The sequence below is a fragment of the Elephantulus edwardii genome, unplaced genomic scaffold (assembly GCF_000299155.1).
Source record: "Elephantulus edwardii isolate Elephantulus edwardi_28Jun2011 unplaced genomic scaffold, EleEdw1.0 scaffold00207, whole genome shotgun sequence".
NCBI lineage: Eukaryota > Metazoa > Chordata > Mammalia > Macroscelidea > Macroscelididae > Elephantulus > Elephantulus edwardii.
Genome location: NW_006399957.1, coordinates 421965 through 436579, shown reverse-complemented (window position 1 = coordinate 436579; position 14615 = coordinate 421965). Strand labels below are relative to the sequence as shown.

The following is a 14615-nucleotide window of genomic DNA, read 5'->3' as shown; positions in this document are numbered from 1 at the left end:
CCTACCCCCTATTACCCGGTCGGAGCGCGCTGGCGTTGTCCGGGAGCTGTGTGTGCAGCCGGGCCAGGTGGTGGCCCCCGGGTAAGTGGGCAGTCGAGGGGCTGTCGGGGTGGGAGGTGGTCTGCGCGCGCGACCTCACTGCTCTGGAAACACGCTTTAGCAGCCTGGGTTCTCTTTGGAGCCACAACTCTTCCCCGCCTTTTGTTCCGTAATCAGTGGTTTTCGCACGTTTGTAAACTGTGAAGACGCGGGATGACCGCGTACGGGACTCCTTGAAGTGCACGCTGTTGGGGTGTGTACGTTTTCTTAAGCTCTTGTAAACTCTGCCAGACTAAGCTGTAAAAACTGGGTGCAGTTCTCCGGCGAGGCTGGAGAGGGGAAGTCGCTTGCCGTGCGGCTGCCCGAGTGGTCAGTCCTCTGGCCCTGCCCTGAGCTGTCAGGAAACATGCGTTGGGCCTCTCCTTTTGTTAGGTCCTTGAAAACGACCATCTGCGATATTGTCAGAGCCTCACAGTGTGGTTTTTTGAGATTGGAAGTCCTGGCGCGCAGAGTAATTTGGAGTTGACAAGTGCGCACACGTGGGCGTGAGCCTGTGGTTGTTTTGGTTGAGAGACAAAACTCGGCTTGTTAGAGGAGGGAAGGGTATGCGTCCTGCCCCAGGGCCCCAGAGCTCACCATGAGAGCTGCTTGCCACGAGGGGCCAGTCCCCCCCGGCTCGACTGTCGCTGCTGCGCGCCGCTCACAGTCTTGGTCACTCCTGCTTTTCTGTGGCTCGCTCCAGTTTCCAGCCTGCCCTGCTCTGCCGCTGGCTGGCATTTGTCAGAAGGTCCATCTGCTGAGTGGCCACTATGTCAGGCTCTGTACATGCATTGCAGTGGACACAGCAGCGTCCATCAGGTAGCCTTGCTCTAGCCTTTGTGCTTCTGACGACCTCACCTTTCTTAAATCTCTTTTCTGAACCTGGTTCTCCAAAGGAAGTAAATTGGCCAGGCTCAACATTTGGATTCGGCAACCATGCACGACAGAATAAAGCTGCTCAGAAAGTTTCTGAGGCTCTAGTATATCAGAGATTGAGAGGATGTCATGGGGTCCTGTGAGCCAGTAACCTTAGCAACACCTAACATCATAAAGTCTTGAAGGAAGCATATTGCCACATTTTTCTCTCTGTAGAAGAGGCTTATAGGTTCTACTTGACATCATTTACAAGGTTATTATGCATTAAAAGTAACTTGGTATCAGAGGTTTTGCATCATCTGAACATGGGGCGTTGAGCAGGTTCTGGGTTTTTACACTTGACTCAAGGCCCCGGGATGCCAGGCACTGAGGATGCAAGATTTCTGGGTAGAAGACTAGTTACTTCATGCTGGTCATAACTTCCTGTGGAAGGGGCTGTGGCCTTGGTTCTGACGAACACAGCTTTTTATGCCAAAAAAAGGGCCCTGTAAACGTTGCCTTGAAATCAGATTTCACCATAACTTGGATCCTAATTAGCAGGTTTAACTGACATGAATTATATAGATGAAAGTCTAGTGTTGGCATGTTGCCCTGTGTTGAAAACTGATGGTGAGAAGGCTGGGTTCGTTCTGCTTGAAAGGACAGCTGAGTCCTAAGTGGCCAGGTAATAGTGTTGAATGAAATTCCTTGTTCAGTGCATTTGATCACATTGATTAGTTACTCAGAAGAACCCAGTACTTTAATTTGAGCAGTCAGTACTTGATTAGTTTGTTGTTACTTTCTCATCAGTGGATAGTTTTTTGTTTTGCTGTTTTATTTAGTGTTTGGAATTTTTAGTGGTGTCTTTTTCAACAGTGGCCCATCCGAAATTCTTGGAGAAGCTGATGCAAGTAAACTGTGTGTTTGGATAGAAGTGGTACCAGGGCTGACCAGAGCTGCAGGACTCACAGATCTCTATGCTACCTACCCATATGCCACAGAGAGGAAGTTAGAGAAAGCTTCTCACAAAATTGCCCTGGATGATTTTGAAAATGTCCCCACCTAAGTTTTGGGGCGTATGTGTTTGTGTACATGAGTTCAGTAGTATTCCAAGGAGTGCTGCAGTGATGTCACATTTCCACCATTTCCAGGGTGTGTCTGCAGGTGAGTATGTACCTGACAACACAGATATGACATGGCTTCATTCCCAGGGTGTCTGTAGGTGTGTCCACAATGGCACAGGTGGGACACCAAGGTCATTTCTAGCATATCCATGTAAACATATTCAGAAAAACAAGTCTCCAGAAATCACTCAGTAGCAAATTGAGATGGTTGCTGCAACAAACAGAAGATATGCTGGCAACAGTTGTATGGCTATGCCAGGGAGTTTGAGAGATGGTTGCCTGACCTGCCTAATGCAAGAGCAAGAGAACACATATGCCTATTCATGGAATGAGGAAATTATCAAATGCTATCATTCATTTCATATGCTAGCAAAATGTTATGGAAGATAATCTTAAATCTCTTCTAAATCTACATTGATTGTTGTTGTTATTATTATGTGCCGTCGCGTCACCTGTGACTCATAGCAACCCTGTACAACAGCCCTAAACTCTGCCCTATCCTTTGCCAATCCCACCATCTCTGACACACCTACCCCCTATTACCCCAGTAACTGAATCAATCCATCTCATAGACGGTCTTCCTCTCCTGTGCTGTCCCTCCATTCTCCCAAGCATGACGTCCTTCTCCAAGGACTTGTCCCTCCTTGCAACATGTCCAAAGTATGTCAGACGAAGCTTCAGAATCCTTGCCTCCAAGGAGCAGCCTGGCTTCACCTTCTCCAGGACCAATCTGTTTGTTTTCCTAGCAGTCCATGGTATATTCAGTACTCTTCTCCAACACCACAGCTCAAAGGCATCAATTCTCCCTCTATCCTCCCTAGTCATTGTCCAACTCTCTGATGCATAACAAGTGATTGCAAAGACCATGGCATGTATCAGGTGCGCCTTATGTTCCAGATTGACATTTTTGCACTTCAGCACTTTAGAGAGGTCTCTAACCACAGACTGTCCCGTCACAATACTTCTTTTCATTTCCTGGCTGCTGATGCCAGGAGTGTTGACTGTGGATCCAAGCAAACCAAAACTGTGAATAATCTCAATCTCTTCACCATCCATTATGATGCTGCCAATCGAGAATTGCCAAAAGTTCAGGCTGTATCCAGAAGAGGATAGGAGATGAAGGTTATCATTCCTGATGTCAGGTGCATGCCAGAAAGATGTTTATCTGTGTTTCATTGCCTATATAAAGGTCTAAGACTGTATCCTTACAAGTTTTGGATAGCATTTCAAAGAAATTTCTTTGTGGTCTTGTGGAAGACCTTATCTGTAAACCAAGAAATGGTTGTTAGAGCATGCAGGAGAATCCCAGGATTTTGGCATGGTTCATTTGTGTCTGATACAGCAAAATTAAAACAGACCCAAATTTACAAGCTGTGTATATATTGGAAAGACAGCTAGGAAATACAAGTGAAGTTCTGGAATGGGAGACTTGGAAAAGATGGAGAGGCTCTTTGAAGAGTTTGATTTGAGAGGTGGAATTACCACAAGGACTGTACAGAGCCTCACAGTAAGGTCAGCCATAATCTTGAGTGAGGGACTGATGTTTACTGGCCAGAAAATATGGTGGTTTTCTAGTGATCATAATGCCTTAGTTTTCTAAGAGGGAGATTGAGCTTCCAGTAGGGCATCCACTCTTACTGTTTTGCATTCCTCTGGGATATCCACATTTTACAAATGTAGGTCCATTCCAGTTTCACTCGTCGGCTCTTACTGAACTAGGAATGCCTGGTTGGAAGCCCTGAGATAAACTGTCTAGTTCAGAGTTTGAAAGAGTTGTGCAGTAGGGTTTTATCCTTATACCTTAGTCATTCTGTTTGCTAGACAAGCATGCCATGAAATCTGGCTTTATGACCAAAATACCCAGCATGATGACTTGAAGAAGACTAATTAATAAGCAGCATTTGGCAAATGGCAGTCTTGCCATGAAGACAACTTACTTTGAGTGACTACATCTGAAGATGAAGAAAATAAATATCCCCATACCTGGACTGGCAAACAACATCATGGTAAATGAAGAAAAGTTTTGTCATTTCTTTCTACTTGAATATTGAAGCAGCAGTGAAGAAATGAGCGACAGCCCTACTGAGAGAGCACACTAGTCAGTCACAGAGGAAAAGCATGCTGAAGCAAGGATGGTGGGCTTCACTTCCAGTACTTTGGGCGTGTCACCTGGAAGGATGTCATATTTGATAGAGTGGTGGAAACAAGGGATGAATTGACACGAAAGCCACACGAGTGGTCTCAGTCATTCCGTAGTTGTGGTGGTGCAAGACTGGCACGTCTCATTGTTGAGGAGTGAAGTCACTGAATTAACAGCCGACTCCACAGTGTCCACAGTACAGGGGCCTTGAAACATACAGCACTGTCACTTGACAACGCATTCTCTCTTCTCCAGCTACTGCTTTGCCGATGTTGGTGTAACTGTCTCCAGCAGTATCATACCTGGCAAAGGCCAGAAAACCAGGACGTGGCATTCTAGTGGAACAGACTCAGAACTCGAAGTAACTCATCCCAGTCTGCATGCTCATGTCTAGAGCTGTTTTGTAACCACTTTGTGTGGACAACCTCTTGGCAACTTACTTCTTGTAGTCATGTGCTTTTTTACATCATTCTGTGGAAAAATGGATCTGGACTGAAATAACTGTGATCTTGAGTGACTCTGTCCATCCTTAGAGCACCTCCCAATCCAAACCCCCACACAAGTGGATTCCAGTGCATGGCAACCCTCTGTCACGTTTTGGAGGCTGGAACTCTCTCTCCTGCAAAGCAGCTGGTGAATTCAAAGCAAAGGAAGGGAAGCATGTGATGAACTGGGCCATGAAGGAAATTGGGGGCTGTAGCTTAGCTCCTCTGTGAGGGTGGGTAGCAGCTGGGGACCAGTCTGTTCGTGCACACGCCTTAATAAGGTTCTTTTCCTGTTACATGCCTGGCCGCCAAAGCTCAGTTTGCAGCCGGTCTTGGGATTCTCATTGGAAGGAGGTGTCAGCTCTTTGCTGACTTACACAAACAAGGTTTTCTTGGTGCCCAGATTGAGCTGTCTACAATTACACAGTTTTTCTGAGATTAAATGGTAACTGTCGTGTTTGGGTAAAGCCTTACCCTCAGAGTCTTTGGGGCTTGGTCCTCCCTTGTTTTGGGCCTTCATGGAATTGTTTTGAACCTCTCTGATCTTCTTGGTAACTTAAGAAGGATGTGTGAAGAAAGCCTTAAAAAACTCAATGTGAACTTTCTCTGGACATTGTTGACTGAGCAGTGCTTTCTGGATAGGGTGTAATGGTTCTCCTGCTCCATTCCTGGCATGATTTCTCACTCCCTTCCGCCCTGCCCCCAGTCAGTTTTGTTGTTGGAAATGTACATGGAAAACATGTACAAATTAACAGTTTATGTATGTAATGTTTAGGGTCACTGGCCCTAAGGGTTCTGTCTGTTCTGTCCATTTGCTTACATCACTTTAATCCCAGGTAGATATATTCTTAGAAGAGTTCTGTGCTCACAGAATGCAGACAGTTTTTACTTGTCAAACCAAATTGCTCTGTGGCTTTCTGAAGACTTCAGTGGTGGTTTTTGGCTGGTAGATTACCTCAGAGGTTCATTCACCTGTTTCTTCTGCAGGGAGACTGCGACCACGTGAATTTGAGGTTCTGTCTACACCCTCCTTTTTTCTCTATTGTGAAAACATGTACACATTCAGAGCTCAGTGACACTAATGAGGCCTTTGGTACAGTGGCAGCATTATTGTGTTCTTATCATACCTTCCTGCCATTTGTACACCAGCCTCATGGTGGCAGACATCTGCATTCGGTTTTGGGTTTTTGTTTTCCCCTCCCCATTATTGTGCTTTCATCTTAATGGTTTTTGAGTTCTGTGTGTGTGGAAATGGAGTGGGGTTTGGTTTTTATTTTTTTGAAGAAAAAAAATTTTAAAAAGGACTTGTAAAAATATTCATTTTTAAAGAATAAAATAGACTATCTTTGAAGAAAGATGCTTACATTTATTAGTCTTGAGCTTTGACCGAACAGCTGTTATAAGGACCTACAGTGAGTTTGTGCATGTGCTCAGTTGTGGGGGCTTGGTGACTTAGCCAAAGCAACCCCACTTGTCTATGCTTGTGTGTAAAACTGGTCAGGGGGGCACTTGTTCACGTGAGCATCACATTTCAGACACAATGTTAGGGCACACAGAGGGTGCAGTGACCCTGATCTTAAGGAATTTAGTGTGTTAGAGTGTGGTCAGCACAAAGACAGTCCACTCTTCAGTGTGTGCAGCTGGCTGCAGGTCTGGGGTGGGTTGTTGTGTGGGACTTGGGGCACAGGTGTGGGAGCATGGGTGGGGGGCAAGGGTGTGGGGGGCATGGGTGTGAAGGCACAGGTGTGGGGAGCACAAGTGTGAGGACACGGGTGTAGGAGCACAGGTGTGGGAGCATGGGTATGGAGAGCACGGATGTGAGGGCACAGGTGTGGGGAGCAAGTGTAGAGAGCACGGGTGTAGGAGCATAGGTGTGGGAGCATGGTTGTGGGGAGCACGAGTGGGGGGAGCACGGGTGTGAGGGCATAGGTGGGGGGGCACAGGTGTGGGGACACGGGTCTGAGAGCACAGGTATGTCATCACAGGTGTGGAGCAGCGAGTGCTCAGGGCTATACCACAGGCATCTTTGTTACCTCTGTCATTCTCACCTTCAGCAAGGTCCATCCTGGGAGGGTTAGTGATTACCCTTAGATAAGGGGCAATTCTGGCAACTGAAATGTTCTACATTTGGATCTGGTCCAGATAGCTGCTCACTTGTCACTTGGGTCTGTAGTAGAATTGGATCTTTATATGGGGCTTCGTCCTGGCAGGGAGGAGCAGGAATTTTGCTCATCACATGGAAAGAGATAGAGGAAATTGAGGGGGGAACCCATTACCAGAAAATTTGTCCTGGGTCTTTACTTCTGCAGAGGAATCCTGTGAGAGGATACTCTGTGTCTTGATTTTGTAACACACGGGATTAAGGGGAAACCTTTCAAAAACTAACCCTGGATGGTGAGTTTATCACCCAGTAGCCTTCCTGCCATCATATCTGTTGTGATCTGTTGTCATTCCCTGAGGATGCTGAAATTCCAGGAGAGAAGTTGTGCAAACATGCTGTATTTGGTGACAATGGAGATGATCAATGCTGTATCCTCTGGAGATGGCAGGCTTGTTTGTGTGGTTGCTGAAGTCTGATGGCTCTGCTCTGTCACCCTAGGTCAGGCTCACCATGACTTGTCCGGAGCTAGGAGGACACAGGGCAAGAGGAGGGTGGACAAATGAAAATGACTGCAATATTAGCAATTCTATGGATTTTAAAAGTAAAAACCTTAGAGAAACTGCTGAGTGAAATGTCCCAGTCACAAAGGGACAAATATTGCATGGTGCCACTGTTGTAGAATGGGACTGTCCTTGGGGTTGGGGAGAGACTGAGTAAGATGGGTTCAATAATGTATGCTGCTCTGAAACAGAGAAGGGAGAAAACTGTTTAAAAGAGGTATGTGATTAGGTATTTCGGTCATGACAGGAGTCTAGAGCGATGGCTACATGGTGGAGTGGACCTGGGGGAGGGTTTGTAAAATAATGAAAGAATCTTTTACTTTTCCAAGAGGGTAATGTCTGGTGGGGGGGAGCCTTGGGAGGGGACAAATCTACAACAGTGAATGAATGAATGAATGGAAATCCAAAGCCTCTGTAAATTTTCACTGAAATTAATAACAAATTTAAATTTAAAAAAAAGAATTAAGTTAGAGTAAGGATGGCAGTGGAACCACCTTACCTCTGTAACTTGATTTGTGCCACTATTAGAACCTCTACTCAGAATATTATTGCTTTTCAAATTTTGACTCATGCACTTTTAACTTGTTAGTTAAATTTGTATCTTCTAGGCTGCAACACTTCCATGATACATCTTCAAGGATATGAACATGTATGGCTAAGCACAATTGATAACAGTGCATCTAAATTCCAAAATCAATCTCCATAATAGTCTATGTGTTTCCTACTGCCAAAGGGGCCCTTTAGAGTAGTGAGAGAAGATCTTCACCCTGAAACCCACAGCGTCCCTTTTCAGCAGGAAGTAGCTAAGAGAATACGCCATCCCCTTTTCCTTATGACTCAGAGTGAAGTCTCTCTCAGGGAGGAGTGATAGGGAATGGCAAGGGACACACTGACAAAGGAGATTAATCAGAACTGGCTCTGACAAGCACTGTGGCAATTGGACAATTAAAACAGACATTGGGGGGGGGAAGAAGAACGAACTGGGGAGGAGGGTGGAGAAAACAGTGCAACAATGAATGAATGAAAACCCAAAATCTCTGTAAATGTTCATTAAAACTAATAAAATTTAATTAAAAAAGAAAAGAACAACAACAACAAAAAAGTGTAGAGTAAAATACAACCTGAGATTATCCCATTTAAATGTTCCAAAATTAGGTTAGTGGGAGGTTTTTGAGAGTAAACACATTTTTACTGGAGTAAGGCTCTAGAATCACTCTGCAGAATCATTGCTTTGAAGTAAGGACCTGGTTGACAGAAAACCATTGAGCCTGTGTGCTTCCTTGTTCTCTGGTCATAGGTTATGCACTTTTGGTTTACTGGCCCAGTCTTAAAAATAAAGGCCTTTGCATTATAGTGGGCTTTGAAACAGGCCTAAAAAATAGTATATGTGACTTCTAAATGGTGTGGGCGTTAATGTTAGTTAGCAGGTTTATTTTGCATCTGTGTCCATTTGCAGTCACTTTCAAAATGAGTTTGGTAGGGTCTTCCATTTAAGAAGAATTGTTAGAAAACTGCCCCAGCCATCAGGCTTAAAGTACAAGCAGCAAATAGTCCAATATGTCTGTCATCTCAGGAGAGAGTGCCTTGTGTATTCAGAAGAAAGGGTCTGAAAAAAAAAAAAGAAGAAGAAGAAAGGGTCTGGAGAAAGTAGAACAGATCAATTTTAGGATGATTATATAACATCTTAGGATACATTTATTTCATGAGGATCATAGGGTGATGGCATAATGAATTTTAAATATTGCTTGCTTAGCATCTTTACAAAATTTCCTATAATTTCAATAAAAACACTAACAAATGTTTGTATTTTAAGATGAGTTTTTAAAAACTCTCAGTAGTTTTCATGTGAACAATGCTAGTTTTGTGCTGTGGTGTCAGAAACCTTAAACATTGGCTTTTCTATTCATCGAGTTAGTTCCTGCTAGTGGCATGGTCTCCAGCTACCTTAACTGCAGACACATGGTCTTCCCAATCATCAGCAACTGTGGGACCAGGGAAAATGAGAACTCTTTCACTCTGAGAGATGGTGCGAGAGAGAGAGAGAAGGGATTGTGGCACTGTGGAGAGACTCCACAGCTGTAAAGAGACTGTGGCAAGGTGGAGCCACAGTTAAAGGTTTTGCTTGCTGAATGAATGAAAAGCTGACTTGTTTTGAGTGCTGGATGATTTGAGGAAACAAGAGGTCCATTTGTGCTGCTGAATTGAACCTGGACTTTCACTAATAAGGAATTATGTCTTGCTGTTAATCTGGCTTGGGACTGCTGGACTAAACTTGAACTTGCATTGTGTGATTCTTTGCCACCTCTGCTCCCCAACTATTTCCCTATTAAGCCCACAACTATAAATAAAGTCTGTGAGTCAGTCTGCAATGAACATTAGGTTCAGTGGTTTATAATAATAGGTGCAGAAGCATGTGGGGTGGCATGTCTGACCATGTAACTATTTGTTTGGTGGTGGTTATTATTGTTATTGTTGTTGTTATGTGCTGTCGAATCACTTGTGACTCATAGCAACCCTATGTACAAAAGCCTACACCCTGCTCTATCCTGTGCCAACCTCATTGTCTCCAACACACCTACTCCCACTAACCCAATCACTGAATCTATCCATCTCATCCAGGATCTTCCTCTCCTGCACTGTCCCTCCACTCTCCCAAACATGATGTCTCTCTCCAAGGACTGGTCCCTCCTTGCATCATGCCTAAAATATGTCAGATGAAGCTTCAGAATCCTTGACTCCAAGGAGTAGCCCAGCTTCACCCTCTCCAGGACAAACCTGTTTGTTCTCCTAGCAGTCCATGGTCTTCTCCAACACCACAGCTCAAAGGCATCAGTTCTCTTTCTGTCATCCCTAGTCTCTGTCCAGATCTCCGATGCGTAGCATGCAATTGCAAAGACTATAGCCCAGATCAGGTGCACCTTAGTCTCCAGCCTGACATCATTGCTCTTCAGTACTCTGGAGAAGTCCCTGACAGCTGACTTTCCCAATGCAATTCGTCCCTTGATTTCCTGGTAGCTGGTACCAAGAGTGTTGACTGTGGAGCCAAGCAAACTAAAACTGTTAATTATCCCAGTCTCTTCCCCATCCACACTGATGCTGCCCATTGGCCCAGTGGTGAGAATCTTTGTTTTCTTGATGTTGAGCTTCCATCTGTATTGAAGGTTGCAGTCGCTTCAGGTCCTCCTCAGTTTCGGCAAGCAGGATTATGTCATCTTGCATAATGCAGGTTGTTGATGAATCTTCCACCAATCCTAATGCCACATTCCTATTCGTACAACCCAGCATCCCGGATGATCTGTTCTGCGTGGATATTTTTGAAGCAGAAGTGGCAATTTCCGAAATATCTTGTCTCCAGAAACTCTATGAACTTGGAGAAACAATGAAAGTGATACAAGTGTTCAGGTCTTTCTTTCATAGGGTCGTAATGAGTCATCTACAACTCAATGGCACTTAACAGCAACAACGTGGAAATTATTGATGGGGAAAGTTCCCCTTTATGAAGGGGGTAGAAGTAAGACTTGAACACCCACACAGTGCATCTGTTCCTTTTACACATGCTATTTTATTTTAAGGCTTTCCACCCACCCAGCCCCATTTTTTATTTTTTTTTAATTAAACACACCATATTTATATGTATTGGGTATAGATTGATGGAAATGATAAATTACAATTAATCTTGCCCCATTAACTGGCAAATTAGATTATTATCTTGAGTATACAATTGTTCTTATTGTTGTTAGGTGCTGTCAGGTTAACTATGACTCAGTGACCCTATAAACAGAGATCTGAACCTTGTACTATCCTTAGGATTTTCACCATGCTCAAGCCTAGTGTGGTAGTATCTCATCAAGGGTCTTCCACTCTTTTCCTAATCCTTGATCTTTCCCAGCATGAGTCTCTTCCCAAGGACTAGTTCCTCCTGAAATATGCCCACACAAAGTGAGGTGAATTTCGCCATCCTTGCCTCAAAGGAGAACTCTGATTTTACTTCCTTCAAGACAGCTTTGTTTGTTCTTGGGGCAGTTCATTATTCATTATTCTTGGCCAGTGCCACAGCTCAGAGGCATCAGTTCTTGTCGTTGACCAACTTTAACAAGCAAAGGAAGCTATTGGCAATTCCATGGCCTGTTATCAGGCATACCTTAGTCTTTACACTGACATCCTTGCTGTTTAGAATCTGTAGGAGGTCCTTGACAGATTTTCCTATTGAGTGTTGCATTAGAGCACCGAGAAGCCAAAGCTATAGGAAGAAATCAAAGAGCTGAACAGAAAATTTCAAAAGGCAACTCAGGACGACAAAGCAAGATACTATAATGACATGTGCAGAGAGCTGGAGTCAGAAAATCAAAAGGGCCGAACTCACTCAATGTTTTTGAAGCTGAAGGAGTTGAAAACCAAATTCAAGTCACGTGTAGAATACTTAAAGATAGTCTGGGTAGAATGTTAAATGATCCAGGAAGTATCAAAAGAAGATGGAAGGAGTACACAGAGTCACTGTATCAGAAGGAATTGGCTGACACAGAGGAATGTGGTGATGAAGGAGGAAGTTCAAGTTGCTCTGAAGGAATTGGCAAAAAAGCAAGGCTCCAGGAGTTGACAGCATACCAGTTTATTAACAAACAGATGCTGCCCTGGATGTGCTCACTAAGTTGTGCCAGGAAATCTGGAGGACAGCCAGCTGGCCAACTGACTGGAAAAGATCGATATTTGTTCCCATTCCAAAGAAAGGTGACCCAACAGAGTGTGGAAATTATTGAACAGTATCATTGATATTACATGCAAGCAAGATTTTGCTGAAAATTATCCAAAAACATTTGGAACAGTATGTCAACAGAGAACTGCCAGATATGTAGGCTGGATTTAGAAGAGGTCGTGGTTGTTGTTGTTATGTGCCGCCGAGTCGCCTGCGACTCATAGCGACCCTATGTACAACAGCCTTAAACTCCGCTCTGTCCTGTGCCAATCGCACTGTCTCTGACACTCCCATCCCAATTATCCCAGTCACTGAATCAATCCACCTCATAGAGGGCCTTCCTCTCCTGCGCCGTCCCTCCACCCTCCCAAGCATGATGTCCCTCTCTAAGGGCCGGTCTCTCCTCACTACATGTCCAAAGTAAGTTAGACGGAGCCTCAGTGGTAGGTCGTGGTACTAGGGATATATAGGTAATGTTAGATGGATCTTGGCAGAAAGCAGAGTATCAGAGGAATGTCTATCTGTGCTTCATTGACTATGCAAAGGCTTTTGACTGTGTGGATCACAACAAGCTTTGGTTGACTCTGAGAAGAATGGGAATCCCAGAACATTTGATTGTGCTAATGCGAAATCTATACTTGGACCAAGAGGCAGTCATCAGAACAGAGCAGGGAGACACTGGATGGTTCCAAATTAAGAAAGGGTTCCATCAGGGATGTATTTTGTCTCCATACCTTTTCAATCTGTATGCAGAACAGATCATCCAAGACGCTAGGCTGTATGAGGAGGAATATGGCATCAGAATTGGTGGAAGTATCATCAACAACCTGCGTTATGTGGATCACACAACCCTGCTTGCTGAAACTCAGGAGTACCTGAAGAGCTTGCTGCAGAAGGTCAAGGACTGCAGTCTTCAATATGGATTGAAGCTCAACATTCAGAAAAAAAAGATTCTCACCACTGGGCCAATTGGCAGCATCAGTATGGATGGTGAAGAGATTGAAATAGTTAACAGTTTTACTTTACTTGGCCCTGCAGTCAACACTCTTGGTGACAGCAGCCAGGAAATCAGAAGATGAATTTCATTGGGAAAGTCAGCTGTGAGGGACCTCTCAAGATTACTGAAGAGCAGTGACATCAGGCTGGAGACTAAGGTGCGCCTGATCCAGGCTATAGTCTTTGCAGTTACATGCTATGCATCAGAGAGTTGGACAGTGAATAGGGATGATAGAGAATCGATGCCTTTGAGCTGTGGTACTGGAGATGAGTGTTGAACATACCATGGAATGCTAGGAGAACAAACACGTTTGTCCTGGAGCGGGTGAAGCCAGAATGTTCCCTGGAGTCAAGGACTCTGAAGCTTTGTCTGACATACTTTAGGCATGTTGCAAGGAGGGACTGATCCTTGGAGAGGGACATCATGTTTGGGAGAGTGGAGGGACAATGCAGGAGAGAAAGACCCTCGATGAGATGGATCGATTCTGTGAGTGGAGGGGTGGGAATGAGTATGTTTGAGACGGCGACGTTGGCACAGGATACAAGGCGTTTGGGGCTCTTGTGCATAGGGTCACTATGAGTCGCAAGCGACTCAATGATACATAACAACAACAACAACATGTCTTTTGATTTCTTGACTGCTGTTACCAAGAGTGTTGACTGTGGATCCAAGTAGAAGGAAATTGTTGACAACTTCAATCCTTTCCCCCTTTCTAAAAATTTTTTTAGCATAAAGTTAGGATGGCTATTTCTTTTCACACTGAAAGCTTTGAAATTACTGGTGTATGTGTGCTGTAGATTACCTATCTATATACCCATGCTTCTGTGTATGGATTATAAACGAGTGGACTGGCCTGCACCTGCCTATGGTTCTGAAATAGTGCTACACTCTGGGTGGTCTTTAAGATCCACATCACCATCCCTTCTCCCAGGGTGGCTGGCTTTGAACTGCCCACCTTTAGGTTCGTTTTCAGGTACAAATACCTTTTTCTTTAAAACATCCGCCTCATAATTTCAGAGTCAGAGAAGATTTCTCAGCATTGTTGAAGGAATTCTGCAAGCTCACCCACATTTCCCAAACATTAACATTTGCCATCTTTATCCTTTTCTCCCCCTGCTCACACACACGGTTTTGGTTTTGTTTGCCTTTTTCCCCCTGAACATTGCAAGCATGACCTCACTTTCCCCTGTATTTTAACTTCCAGAAAAGCAGTGTGTTCTTCAAGCCTCAAAGTAAACTCACCCTGAGACTCAGCATCTATCCAGACAGTAAACAGGGTATAAGGTTATGAATGACCGTGGGAGGGACGCACACTCCACCAACACCTCGCTGGGCAGCACTTGTCCAGAGAGGAGCCTCAGAAGGCAGGAAAGGACAGGAGGACAGATGGGACAGGAACTGGGGAAGTGGGAAGGGCACCTTCACAGTGTGAGAGTTTGTGTTCAGCGGCACAGACTTAGTGTGTGCCAGTTGTTGGAAGGAAAAATCCAGGCACTCGTAAACTTACTCAAGTCACAGTAAAAATGTGAGGGAAATGAGAGTTTTTTTGCATGACTCTAGTGCACTGGTTAAAACGGGGGGG

At 44.5% G+C, this 14615-nt stretch overlaps 1 protein-coding gene across 1 annotated transcript in view; it reads left to right on the top strand.

Annotated features, from left to right (window-relative positions):
• The first annotated feature begins 22 nt into the window (after positions 1–22).
• Positions 23–14615, top strand: part of CTDP1 (CTD (carboxy-terminal domain, RNA polymerase II, polypeptide A) phosphatase, subunit 1) — a 62711-nt gene continuing 48118 nt past the window's right edge. Inside the window, exon 1 of the mRNA XM_006897228.1 lies at positions 23–81. The gene's annotated coding sequence lies outside the window, so the exon portion shown is untranslated. The remainder of the gene's footprint in view (positions 82–14615) is intronic.